This window comes from Ambystoma mexicanum, chromosome 3q, assembly GCF_040938575.1.
Source record: "Ambystoma mexicanum isolate Mex_15411 chromosome 3q, UKY_AmexF1_1, whole genome shotgun sequence".
NCBI lineage: Eukaryota > Metazoa > Chordata > Amphibia > Caudata > Ambystomatidae > Ambystoma > Ambystoma mexicanum.
The window spans coordinates 888,691,484-888,706,183 of NC_090926.1; the positions used below are offsets into that span (position 1 = coordinate 888,691,484).

General features: G+C 47.1%; 1 protein-coding gene across 6 annotated transcripts in view; it reads right to left on the minus strand.

Moving 5' to 3' along the window:
- The window catches only part of BPTF (bromodomain PHD finger transcription factor), a 2,119,711-nt gene that overhangs the window by 1,880,224 nt on the left and 224,787 nt on the right, over positions 1-14,700 (minus strand). The window lies entirely within an intron of this gene.

The window sequence follows — 14,700 nt, forward strand, 5'->3', positions numbered from 1 at the left end:
TGAGTAAAAGTGTGAATAGAGCTCCAAGTAGCTGCTTTGCAAATTGTCTCAAGGGGTACATTTGCAACGAAAGCCAGAGTGGTCGCAATGCCTCTAGTAGAGTGGGCTCTTGGCGTGAAATGCAGAAATAGAGTAACACAGCTGGATACAGTTAACAATCCACTTAGAGATGGCACATTTAGAGACACGTTCTCCCTCTTTGCCTGTAGCTACGGAGACAAACAGCTGATCTGTTTTCCTTAGCGGTCTGGTCTTGTTTACATAGTAGAGGACCGCCGTACGCACATCTAGGGTGTGTAGTTTCACCTCAGCCGAGCTTTGTGGGTCTTGGAAGAAAGCCGGAAGCTCGATGGACTGGTTCATGTGGAATTTAGAAATAAACTTAGGTGAGAACCTAAGGTGTGTACGTAAAACCAGTTTATCTTTATGAACTGTAAAGAATGGATCCTGCACTGACAGAGCCTGAATTTCACGGACCCTTCATATAAATGTTATTGCTACTAAGAAGGCCGTCTTATAAGTCAGGTGTTTGAGACTGCTTTTATGCATGGGTTCGAAAGGGGGGCCCGTGAGTTTAGCTAGCACCACGTTAAGGTCCCATCCTGGTGGTGGGTTTGAAATAGGAGGGTGAAGTCTCTTTACTCCTTCCATGAAAGCTTTAACCACTGGTATCTTCCACCACAACACCTTGTTATGGGATGTGGTGTATGCTGACAGCGCTGCCAGGTGTACCTTCAGTGATTTAAATACCAGTCCTGCATCCAGCAGGTGGAGCATGTATGTGACAATTGTGGAAGGAGTGCAATCAACTGGGTGGACTTGCTTATTCTGACACCAGATAACGAATCGTTTCCATTTGTCAAAGTAGCAGTGCCTCGTGTTTGCTTCCTAGATTCCTTTAGGATGTCCATACACCTCTGAGATAATTTGCGATGTCCGAACTCTATGACCTCAGGAGCCATGCTGCTAGGTTCATTGAGTTGGGTTGAGGATGCACTGTTTGACCTTGGTGCTGGGACAGTAGGTTGTACCAGCCCGGGAGTTTGATGGGTTCGCACACCGCTAGTCTGTGTAGGTGTGGGAACCACGGTTGTCTCGCCCACATGGGAGCAACTAGGACGAGCGTCATTGACTCTCTGTTCATCTTGTTGACCACCTTCCTGATGAGAGATGTTGGTGGAAAAGCGTACGCAAACATCCCTGACCAGTTCATCCACAGGGCGTTCCACTGGGAGTCTGGCTAGGGGAACCTGGATGCAAATCGTGGGCACTGTCCGTTTTCACTTGTGGCAAATAGGTCTATAGTGGGGAAACCCCACTGAGAGAAGATGACTTCTACGATTTCTCTGTGTAGACACCATTCGTGTTCCTCTGGGAGGGGATTTCTGCTCAAAGCATCCGCCAGAGAATTGAGATCGCCTGGAACATGTTGAGATGACAGGAAGATCTTCCGTCTGAGTTCCCATATCCAAATTTTCTGGGCAAGCTTGAACAGATTTGGCGAACAAGTCCCTCCCTGCTTGTTTAGGTAAAACATGGCTGTAGTGTTGTCCGTCCGGATCTGTACTGACAGATTCAGCAAGTAGGGCTTGAACGCTTGAAGCACTCTGAATACTGCCAGAAGCTCTAGCAGGTTGATGTGATTCTTGGCCACTGAGTGAGACCACAGACCCTGAACTGTGTGGTGGAGGTGGTGAGCTCCCCACCCTGTCAGGCATGCATCGGTTGTGACTACCGCCTGTATCTCGGGATCGTAAAAGGGTTTCCCCTTGGACAGATTTTCTCTTGTCCACCAGTGAAGGCTTTGTACCAGTGTTGGTGAAACGACTACTAGACCGTCCCACTGACCAGTTGCCTGAGACCACTGTTCCGCCAACCATTCCTGCATGGGACGCATGCGCAGGCGCGCGTGGGGGACCAGGTAAATACATGACGTCATCATGCCTAGCAAACGCATTGCTTTGCGTACCGTTATCTGGCAACCGGCCTGATATTGCTGAATTTGCAGCAGTATATTCCGAATTCTTTCCTCTGATGGAAAGGTCAACCCCTCTTGCGTGTCTAGGATAGCTCCTAGGAACTGTTTGGAGGTGCTTGGCACCAGACTGGACTTCTTCTCGTTTATTGAGAAGCCTAATTCGAAGAGGAGGTCGATCGTACTTTGAATGTTTGTTCTGCAAATTACTGGGGTCTCCCCCGTGATGAGCCAGTCGTCCAGGTAAGGGTACACCGGGACTGCCTCCCTGCGTAGGTGTGCTGCCGCCATCGCCAGTACCTTGGTGAATATCCTTGGAGCCGAGGCTATCCCGAAGGGCAGTACCTTGAACTGGTAGTGCCGACTATCCACCTTGAAGCGCAAGTACTTTCTGTGCGCTGGGAACATGGAAATATGAAAATAGGCATCTTTCATGTCCAATGTTGCCATGTAATACCCTTTTTTTTTAGGAGGCGGATTACCTCCTGGAGAGTAGTCATGTGCAATTTTTGGGGCTTGACATACTTGTTTGCAGGCCGTAAGCCCAATACTGGGCGCATTGTCATCTTTTTTTGGCACAAGGAAGTAAGTTGAATAAATACCCTTGTTTACCTGGTGTCCCGGGACGAGTTCTATCGCGTCCTTTGCTAGAAGATTGACGATCTCCTCGAGGAGGATCTTCTGGTGGTCCAAAGAATGTATTCTTTGTCGTGGAGGGTGGTTTTGGGGACGCTCTAACAGTTCTATGCAGTATCCTGCAGACACTGTGGACAGCACCCATCTGTCTGAAGTGATCCCTTCCCAAGCTTGGGTGAAGCTGGAAATGCATCCCCCTACTGGGGATGTGTGAGAAGGGACCCTGAACGGAACGTCACTGTTTTGGTGGAGACGTGCCGCCGCCTCTACTGGGGCTGCCTCTACCCTTACCACGCCCTCTCATGACCCCTGCCATAACCCTGGGTAGACTGCTGGCTGTTGTTCCATTGTGTACCCTGCCCCTGGGAATAGTTAGACCCTCTCTGGGAATTTTGTCCGTGTGGGCGACGAAAATTGCCATTCCCTCTCTGGTTAGGGAGTTTATTGGTTAGTTGGCCTAGGGATTCGAGTATCTCATACTCGTCCTTGGCATTTTTCAGCACGTCCTCGACCGCCTTTCCAAACATTAGATCCGGCTCCACCGGTTTGTCTATCAATGAAGCCTGGATTTCGGCTTTGAAACCAAACTGTCGCAACCAAGCATGCCTTTTGATAACAGTACCTTCTGCTATCAATCTGCCGGCGTTATCCGAGGCATCAAAGGTTGCTTTTAATATGCAACCGGACACGGCTCTTCCTTCCGCCGAAACTCGTGCCAATTGGCTTTTTAAGGGTCCTGGGGCGCAATCTATGAGCGCCGCGACTTCTTCCCACTGGTGACAGTTGTAACTCGCCATCAAGGTGGTGGAGTTGGCAATCTTTGACTCGTAGGTGGAAGTGGAGGCTACTTTCCTGCCCAAGCCATAAATCTTCTTGCTCTCCTTGTCGGGAGGAGCTTCCGACGATGACATGGGTGTTCCCGCCCTCTTACGGGTGTTAGTAACTACCAGGGAGTCCGGTTTCAGATGCCCTCTTATGTACATTGGGTCTGTTTGGGCTGCCCTGAAAAGCTCCTCAACTCTGGGGTTTACCGCCCTAGTGAGTCGGGGATTAACAAGGGAACGGTCTAATCTCCTTTGTATAGACTTAAGGATAGGGATGGCCTGGGCAACAGGTCTCCTTTCTCCCACTAACTCCTCGGAAAAATCCCTCTCTTCCTGAGCACCCTGGGTGTCAATGTGGAAGTGTTCTGCCGCTCTGGACAGCACTTCATTCAAAACAGGCTGGTTATCGACAGGGGAGTCGGTAACCGGGGGATGATGATGATGATGATCCTCCTCCTCCTCCTCCTCCTCCTCCTACTCTTCCTCCTCCTCCTCCTCCTAGCCATCCCCATAGTAGCCTGTCCCAGTTTGTTCTTCCAACATGCCCAAATCTGGATCCTCAAAGGGATGGATCTCCCCAATATTGAGAATACGGCTGTATACTGAAGGGGTCTGAAGTAGGAGCTTCAACCCGGGACTTCTTACTTGGGGGTATAGGATCCTTAGAGCCTGAGGGAGTTGACCCGTCGGGGGTAATTGGGATAACAGAGGACTGAGACTTGTCCATCTGTTTATGTGGGGTAGAAAGTTTGAGGTGTGGAAGTAGGCTGAGACTGCTTCCTCTGTTTTTCCCCTTCCCCGTGTGTGGAAGAGTGTTTACCCTGTTTTTTTGCCCCTCCGAACTCTTTCGACACCTGGCGCCGAGGTTCGGGGGTAGTGTCCCCATCTCTGGATAGTGGAGGTTGGGACTCGGGAGAATATGTTGCGCGTCCCGTTGACGACGACTCCTGGAGTGCGGACTGGGGATAGAGTTCGGTTTCGTCTTCTGACGATCGAACCTCCGTTACCTTGGGGAGCGAGGCACTTCTGGCAACAGTGGATGGTTGCCTGGAGTCATGCGGCGATCTAGATCGAGAACGCCAAGAGGACACCGATTCGGACCGTTCTCTATGTGCCTCTTTCCGAGTACTCGGCGTGCGCGTCGAGTCTCGGTTGGACTTCATGTGTTTTGTGGAAGTGCTGTGGGTAGCGCTTGTGTCACCGGGGGTCTTCCCCATAGCCGCCCTGCTGGACGACCTTCCGAGGTCAGGGACTTGCGCTTGGCTGTCAATTGACGCCACGTTGCCCTCGCCATCCGAAAGCACGGCGTCACTGCCATCGGTGAAGGCGCCCTCCGCTGCCATGGCCTCTTGACGCCTGGCGTGGTGGGCCCAACGCTTGATCGAACGGTCCTTGAGTGTTTTCGGTTTGAACCTACTACACGCTCTGCAGTTAGCCTCTGGGTGGTCCCTCAGTAAGCAGAGATTGCATGTGGCGTGTCTGTCAACCCAAGGGTACTTGCGGTTGCACTTGGGGCAAAATTGGAAAGGGGTACCCTCCATACCCACCTTGTGGCAGCGGGCTAATAAGTGTAGGAATATATAAGAATGTACCTATATACCAAAAGAGTGTAGAGTATGTCCACCCCCCACTCTCCCTTCTTGCAGGGCCGAGGCAAGAGGCCTTCCTAGGCCCGGGCCGAGGCCAGAGGCCTTCCGAGGCCCAAATCCGTTGTGCAGCTCTCGACGGTCTATTCTTTCTCCGTGCCGGCGTCGAGTGTGGATGTTCGGTGACTCGACGTTGGGGTGGAGAAATGGGGAAATAATATTTTAGCAAAAGTATGGCTAAGGTCAGGGAACTCCGCGGAATGCTTCCGACCAGTATGGCGGAAAAAAACAATCTGAGGGTCCTAGACGCATGAGGGATCATGGGTACAGTTGACGTCACACTAGGGATAGTATTACTGGCACGCCCTGTGTCGACGCCCATTTTCGAGTTTCGAAAAACAAACTGCAATACTCCGCAGCTTCGACTAGATGTCGGCCTATGCACAGCATGTGATCTAAGCAGATTCAGCAAGCCTCAGAAATATATATATATATAAAAAACATGGCCTGCGGCAGCTTCCATGTAGTTATGGTTAAGTTGCCAAACCCATAGGAAGAGCACTTTTTGGGCAGCTTATAACTTTGCTACCCCTGGACGAATCCTCACCAAACGTTGCAAATAAAGTATAGGGCCCACTCTGAATGGTATTGCAAAGTTTGGTGAGGTTTGGTCAAGGGGGAGGGGGTGTCAAACTTATGGGGGGGTCCCAAAATGTATTTTTTTCACATAGACTGAATGGATAAAAAAAAACTTTGCTCACGCCTACAGCCCAAACCGCTAGATGGATTTTCACCAAATTTGCGGTAGGAGCGGCGGCTTGGTCCCGAAAGCGTGCTTTTGTAAATTTGGTGGAAATCCGTCCAGTAGGTTTTTTTAAAATGACCAAAAAGTAGGTCCCAAAAAATGTGTGACATCTATGTCCGTTCTGCGGACACACTTCCCTGTTCGCTCCGCGACCAGGACTCTGATTGGCCAATGGGCTTACATCGTGTCCGCGGACAGTCAACGTGTTTGCCGACTGGTTGGAGTGAAATGTGAGGGGAGTCACATTTTCTCAATGCGCCTGCCATCTTTGATTCGCGAAAAGCAGCTGGTGTCCGCGTACATCACGGTAAAAACATTAAATAACAACTTTGCACTTGTCAAACTTATCAAATAATCTCTGGGTGGGTGAGGGATGATGAGGATGGGATGGGATATGGCTGCAAGAAGCAAAAAACGTATGTTTTTTGCCGCAAAAGTCCACGAACGGTCCGGATTTTCGCGACCAATCCTGTCAAGTTCACAGACACCTCTGCATTACAGGGCTGGTGAAAACCAGTTCTTGAATGGCTTATAACTTTGGCGCCACTTAATGGAACTGTATGAAATTTTGCATTTATATTCTTAACTCGATTCCGAATGGGTTTGCAAAGGTTAGTGGAAGTCTGTCAAGAGGGGCGGGGGGTCCCAGAAAATTGTAAAGGCTTATAAATGAGGTGCCATTTGACAAATCTACACAAAAGTTTGCAAAAACATGTTATATCTAGATATAAATGTTTTTTTTAAAGTCTGAATCGATTTTGCCAAGTGGGGGCTAAGTTATATGACTATTGTATGTGTATGCATTTGACACTTTTGAAAAAATAAAACATGGGTGAATTTCCAGCAAACTTGCGTAAGGAGTATTGGCAAGGACATTAAACCATGGTTTTGAAAATGTGCCCAAGTGTCATAATGTAGGTACAAAAAAATAGTGATAGACCCTTGGTGACTGAGGTATAGCCTGTGGCCATGGGCAGCGGGCAGATTGTCCGGGTCATGGTATAAGGCCATGACGCAGACAATCTGGCTACTGGCCATGACCGCTAGGGATGAAAAAATGTGTTAAAGTGGCCATGTCCACCACGGACCGGCTATGTGGTAAAGTTATTTGAAGGTAGGATAGGTTTGAAAGGGAAAAGTAATATGTTCAAAGGGTTTTGAAGGCTGCCATGGCAAGGGAAGAAAAATCTATGTTTTTGCACGATGGGTTCCCGCTTTGGGAACCAAGTTTGCTAATGGCCTTTATCCCCCATTTTAGGGGCAATGGACGATAATGGTCCAGAGCCCTCCTTATTTATTTATTTATAACACGCTGAAGCCCGCAGACATCAGGCTGTGTGGTTACGTTATTTCTTGAGGAAAATGAGGTGGAGGAAAAGAGCATAGTACTTGCTGAGAAAGGAACAACCTTTCTGAGAGCATTGCAGTCATTAGATTTGGTGTGTCGCACATGGAGGTGGTCCCGTAGGATACTGTCCAGGTAGCCTGCGACTGAGCACAAAATTGCACTCAGTGCATTTGACTTTGCTAGCTTTAGCCTTTGGTACACTCCCAAAAGTAGTAAAGAACTGGCACACCCATGGTTCCATCTTGGTGCTAGAAGTAGGCACTTCCTCTACCTCATCTTCTTGGCCCTCTTCATGGTCTTGGGAAGTACTGCGCTTTTTCTGTTGTGAAGGTCCTCCAGCTGGTGGTGGTGGTGGCTTTTGGGGAGGAGGGATGGCAATAACTGATGCCATTTTTAAGATAAATAGCAGTTTTGATAAAAATTCTTCCAAGTATGTACTGTGTACTAGATTGTTAATGGATGAGTATGAAAAGGTGTAGGAGGTGTGCAAGGGCCATTTTTAAGTTGAAAGTTCCTAGATCAGTAGAAAATGCAGTTCCGAACTGTCTTCGAAGCACGGATCCGATCACGAAGTGCAGACGCACTGTCCAGAAGGTCTGCGATGAAGTCAGACGTTCCCGGATGTCTACGGATGCTAAATTAATTCAAAAGGTTGCAAAAAGTGTATAGACATGTTAAAAATGATGCTACATGGTGGGAAATGGCAGAGTTTTAAGGTGAAACTTTGTAAATTTACCAAAAATATTGCTTTTTGTTATGTCATCTTTGATGTCCTGTGTGTCAGTCTTAGCAGTGCTTGGTGGTGGCCCGATTTATGGTTGCTTAGCTTGCCATAACTGACGAATTTCTGAGGTTGTTCAGTTTTACCTGTAACCATAACGTCCCTGTAACCATGTTTTTCCAACCTTTATTTGCCGCTGGACCTTCTCACAACCCACCACCTTCTCCAAACACTGCTCGCTAATCTATGCCTCGCATGTGATCTAAGCAGATTCCACAAGCTCATAAGGGATACATTACTCACCATAATCGTATTTCTGATGCTTGTATCTGCTTAGATACACACGCGCCCACCCTTCCTCCCCTTGGAGCAGAAGGCGCGTAGATGTTTACCTTTGCTTTATCTGATACTTATCTGCTTTAATAGACGTGTATTCACGCTACACTTCATTTATTTTATTTATTTTTAATTTTTGTAATGCGCCAACATGCCCGTGGGCCTCAGGGCGCACACAGAACAAAACAAGGACAAACACAACAGGCATAAAACAGAAGGATGGAAGAGTCAGCGGATTATTCCAAGTTGAAGAGGTGAGTCTTTATAGCACGTTTGAACACGGTATAGTTTTGGATCTGTCGTATCTTTGCTGGAATTGTGTTCCAAAGAAGAGGGCCCTGAGCATCAAGGGTAGTACCTCCAAATTTGGCTGTCCTGAATTTAGGATGTTTGAGAATAATCGCAGAGGAAGAACGAAGGTTCTTCACATTAGGTTTGGTGCTAATGCGGGATGACAGATAGATGGGGCTGCTTAGACTGAGGCATTTGTGGGTCGTGGTAAGCATCTTGTGTGTTATGCGGTGTATGACGGGAAGCCAGTGGAGTTTTTTCCTAATGGTGGAAATGTGTGTATGACGAGACTGATTGAAAATGTTACACACAGCATTATTCTGCGCCACCTGTAGAGATTGGATATTAGAAGCCGAGGTGCCCGCCAAGAGGCTGTTACAATAGTTCAATCTTGAATTAACCAGGGCAGCGGACAAAAGAGCACAGTTCTCTTCGGAGATGAATGGTCGAATAGATCTTATTCTCTTGTTTACAAGACCACAGCTGGATTTAATGCTGGAAACATGGGATTTCATGGAGAGTTCTTCATCAAGAACTACTCCTAATGTCTTAACTTTCTTTTGAACGATAATGGTATTGTTGGCTATGTGGAAACTGTCGTAGTTGGAATCCAGTTTCGCCCGAGTGTTTTTAGATGCCACGATAAGGAGTTTGGTCTTTTTATCGTTCAGGGCAAGAGAATTGCAGGCCATCCAATCTTGTATGGCTTTGTATATTTTGTTGATGGTTTCCGTGTCACTGCTATATGAGCCACTCAACTGTATAACAACCCGAGTATCATCGGTGTAATTTGTATATTGCACTGCTAGTTTGTTCAAGAGGTCAAGAAGGGGCCGGATGTAAAGATTAAAGAGCAGCGGCAACAGACAGGAGCCCTGAGGAACTCCGCAAGTCTGAGAGATTGGAGAAGATTGATTATCACCAACGCAAACCCTTACCATTCTGGGAACCAGAAAGGAAGCAATCCATTTGGATGCAATCACAGAGCCGTTGGCGACCTCTCCGAGCCTTGACACCAGTAAGCTGTGATCAACCAGGTCCAAGGCTGCAGAGAGGTCCAATAGCATGAGCAAAGCAGCTAGGTTTTTATCAGCTATGCTGGCTAGTGTAGATTTCAGATCCAACATAGCTGTCTCGGTCCCATGACGTGCTCTATATCCCCACTGACGGGTACCCAAGATGATGTGTTTTTCAACATGAGCCTGTAGCTGTAAGTAGGCAAGTTTGTCAAGTATCTTGAGCACATAGGGCACGTTAGTTATGGGCCTGTAGTTATTGTTGGCTGGATCAAGGTTTTCCTTTTTCAGTAGAGGAGTGATCCATGCCGACTTTAGCATGTCCGGCACCAGACCCTCATCAAAGGAAATGTTAACCAGTTTGGTGATCCATGGAACCAGGGAGTCCAAGGACTCCTTAAGAATACTAGTGGGGCAGTCGTCAGCAGGACAGGATGTGGCTGTAAGGTCCTGTATGATTTTGGATACTTCGTCTTCCGTATAGTGCGTAAACGAAAATTGGGGGATAATGTTTTCATGGGTGTTAAGTGAAGTAGTATCGGTAAGAGATTGTGTGGAAGTTACGTTGCCTAAGACTTTACTGATTTTTTCTTTGTGAGAATCAATCTTGAGAAGAAAGGCGTCATGAATGCCCTGACACCACTTGTTATCCTTGATGTTATTAGTGGGTGGAGGCTGATTCTGAAATTCAGCTAAGATTTTAAAATGCTCCCCAGTGTTAGATTTAGCATTCACTATTCTTTCGTTATAGTGTGTGGCCTTAGCTTCTATGATGAGTTTTTTGTAGTTGATAATGGATTTTTTATATTTAGATAAGGTGTTATCATTAGGGTCTTTCCTCCAGGCTCTTTCAAGAGCTCTCTTTTCTTGTCTGGCAGTAAGAATTTCGTTATTGAACCAAGTGTTCTTTGCGGTTTCGGTCTTAATTACCTTCATTTTCAATGGAGCGAGATCGTTAACTGATTCTTTGATGTTAGTAGACAAATGGTTTATAAGTTTTGAGGAATCAGCAAAGCTGTCTAGGGGTTGAAGCTTGGTAGACAGTAATGCAGCAAATTTAGAGGCTGTAAGATTCTTTAGGTTACGGGACATTTTTTGTATGCGTGGGTTAGTGTTCAGTTTGGAAGGAGGAGGTGGTAGTGAGATCTTGGCTTGAATGAGAAAATGGTCAGACCAAATGCATGGCGTGATCAAAATGTCAGATGTTAGTGTTTTGGGACAGGAGCCAGTCTAGTGTGTGACGCTTACTATGCGTGGGAGACTCCATCCACTGGGTAAGGCCAAAGGAGGTGATTAATGATGTATATGATACATTCCTCACGGTAATTGTATTTCTGATGCTTGTATCTACTTGGATTCACATGCTATGCCTAAGCCGACATCTAGTGGAAGCTGCAGAGCATTACAGTTATTGTTTACTAAACTCGAAAAGGGACGTCAACCGGGTGTGCCAGTAATACTATCCCTAGTGTGACAACCACTGTACCTATGGTCCTTCATGCACCGAGATCGCTCAGATTGTTTTGTTTCTGACATGAGGTAGCATGAAGTGTAGCTGAATACACATGTATTGAAGCAGATAAGTATCAGATAAAGCTCAAGTAAACATCTACGCGCCTTCTACTTCAAGGGGAGCAAGGGTGAACGCATGTGAATCTAAGCAGATACAAGCATCAGAAATACGATTACGTTGAGTAATGTATCCATTATGTGCTTGTGGAATCTGCTTAGATCACATGCTATGCATAGATTAGCGAGCAGTGTTAGGAGAAGGTGGTGGGTTGTGAGAATGTCCAGCTGCAAATAGATGTTTTAGAACCTCTTGTCCAACCTGTGCATCTGCTTTAGAATGAGTGTCAATGCAGTAGTGTTGAGTGAAAGTTTGTACTGAGCTCCATGTAGCTGCTTTGCAAATGGTGTCCAGCGGGACGTTTACGATAAAGGCCAAGTACCTCTTGTATTCCTTGTGTAGTGAGCTCTTGGTGTGAAAGGCAGTGTTTGGCTTGATAGAGTAACAGTGCTGTATGTATCCGACTATCCATCTGGAGATGGCATTCTTGGAAACGCGGTCACCTTCTCTTCCTGGTGCTATGGAGACAAACAGTTGGTCTGTTTTTCTGAGCAGTCTGGTCGTGTTTACAAAGTAAAGGACCGCCCTCCTTCCATCTAGTAGTGTATGGAGTTTTTTCTCAGCTGAGCTTAATGGGTTCTGTAATAAGGCTGGTAGCTGGAGGGACTGTTTTACGTGAAATTTGGAAATGAAATGAAGTTAGGTGAGGACCTAGGGTGTGTTTGTAAAACCAGTTTGTCCTTGTGTATGACAAAGAATGGGTCTTGCACCGACAATGGTTGAAGTTCAACAACTCTTCATATGGATGTAATTGTCTCTAAGAAGGCAGTCTTATACGTGAGGTGTTGAAGGCTTGACTTATGCATAGGCTCAAAGGGCAGTCCCATGAGCTTTGCAAACACTACGCTGAGATCCCAGCCTGACTGTGGGTTTTAAACAGAAGGGTGGAGTCTCTTTACTGCCTCCATGAATGCCTTAATGACGGGCACCTATCACCATGATACTTTCTTGTGAGAGGTGGTGTAAGCTGATAAAGCCGCCAGGTAAACCTTAAAAGTGTTAAATACTAACCCTGAGTCTAGCAATTGGAGCATATACTGAAGAATGTGTGTTGGACTACATTCTATGAGGTATATTTGTTTAGACTGCTACCAAATTACAAATCAATTCCACTTGTCGAAATAACAGTGTCTGTTTGGTTTACGTGCCTCCTTGTGGATATCCATACACCTCCATGGTAGATTTAGATGTCCAAACTACTTCAGGAGTCATGCAGCCAAGTTGATTGAGTGAGGTTGCGGGTGTAATGTTATTCCCCTGTGCTGGGTCAGTAAATGGGTCTTGCACAGGAGTTTGATGGGATCACACATTGCCAGTTTGCGCAGATGTGGATACCATGGTTGTCTCGCCCAAATAGGAGCAACAAGGATGAGCGTCATCTGTTCTGTGATTTGTTCACCACCCTGTTCATTAGAGGAGTTGGGGGGGAAAAGCGAAAGCAAATTTCCCTGACCAACACATCCATAGGGCGTTCCACTTTGAGTCTGGTTGGGGAAACCTGGACACGAAGTCTGGGCATTCATTGTTTTCTTTTGTAGCAAACAGGACTATTGTGGGGTAGTGTCACGCTCAACTGATTCCCACGGAGGCGCAGGTCTGGCTTCGAGTGCTGATGCTTCTTCAATGGTGAAGCGCAAGACTCTGATGATGGACAGGAAGGGCCCCTCTACTCTGGCTTTTCTGGCTCGCAGGAATATTCCCCTGTGCGTGAAAAGGGAGTATTACCTACTGACGGAATAATGCTCCAGCCTCCCACTCCCTTCAAACCCTCCACGATACCCTTGCACGATTCCCCGTGAAGTCTCACCTTAGGGTCTGGAAGGATGAGTTCTCCATCCTGCTTCTGATGCAGGGGCGCGTTGAAACCCAGTTACTTCACTGGATTGAGGTTTGATGGAAGTTCAAATAAGCTTAACTATTCAGGTAAGGCGCTGTAAGAGTTCTGTTGCAAGTTCAAAAGTTCAAGCTTAATAATAATGTTCATAGTCTTATTGCAGCAAGCGCTAACGCTTATGTCTTTTTCCCCTTAGGGGCCGGGGTCCGGAATGCCAGGAAGCGGCAGGACCCGAAATGAAATGGGAATGACCCAACAGGTAAGTCTTAGAAGGAAACTGAGCTTTTCCTATTTCCCTTCCTTCTCTCACCTTGTTTTCTTGTCTTTTCTCTCTAGGCTCTGGGAAGTGGGTGCGGATCCGGATGATCGCTGCTGAAGGTGGAGGCGCCCAGGAAAGGTGAGTGAAATGCAGCGCTGCAGCGATCGAAGCGAAATGCTTTTAAAATGATGTCTTCCCTTTCAGGATCGTCGGTGTGATGTCCCTGTGATGCAGCTTTAGCAGGTAAGGTCTTCTTTCTCACCAATTCTCTCTTAGCTCCCTTTGCAGGCGACCCAGGATGCTGACAGGCGTGGCTGAAGTCCAGATGCAGGAGCTGACACAGTGAGCGTCCAGCTGCGAGGAGCAGAACAACGCAAAGCGTGAGTTGCTGATGGGGCGTGGTTTAAATAGCTTTGGTAGAAGTTCCAGGCATGTATCCTTCCACCGATCAGGTATGTATCCTTCCCCGACCACACCCAGGTGGAAAGTAGTCCCACAGGTAAAGTAGTTCCATTCAGGCCTCAAGAGGGCCTGGATGTAGCAGCATGGTCTGCATCAGGTAAGTGCACATTAAAACACTTGAACATATGTCTAGCTTTATGAGCCTGGTGCCTACGGCGCCAGGACAGGGGTCCAACATGAGCCTGGTGCCTAAGGCGCCAGGACTGTGTCCAAAGGGCCCCAGCTTGGGCCCGCTGGCACTTACCTGGGGGGAATGATGCCTGCCTCTGGGGTTGCTGGGTCGGACCTGGCTCCTTGGAGGTAGGCATCATGACAGGTAGCCTCACTATGAGAAGATGTGATCTACGACGAGTAGCCATTTGTGTTCTTCTCGTAGGGTATCTCTGCTTAGCGAGTCTGCTAATGTGTTGAGTTCCCAGGAACATTTTGGGCAGTTAGGAACATCCCCAGTCAGAGTGCCCATTTCCATATTTTCTGCGCTAGTTTGGCCAGATTTGGAGAATGTGTTCCCCCCTGCTTGTTGATGTAGAACATTGCAGAGGTGCTGTCGGTTAGGCTCTGCATTGACTGATTTGTCAGCTGTGCGTCGAATGCTTGAAGCGCTTTGAATGCTGTTAGGGAGTATTCTCAGAAAATTCCCTTCTACCTTAGAGACCCCCAGCTCTTTTTGCTGGACTTTAGGACTTTTTATCTCTCATGTACTTTTAATGTGATGTATACTCTGTTTCTTTTAACTTTGCAGTCTGACAAACTCATAGGCATTATCTTTACATTGAGACACACAGCACCTTCAGTGCAGTGGCACAGGGAAGTCTCTTAGATTAACCAAGTTTTAAATACCTTCTCTTGGTGAAAATACTGTTTCCAAGAGAAGTGAAGTGAAATTGACGTTACTTACATTTTGTAACTTTCTAGACCCAGCACACACTATCTTTCCATAGGGTGCTGGAGGGATTACTTAGTATACCTTTGTCTAG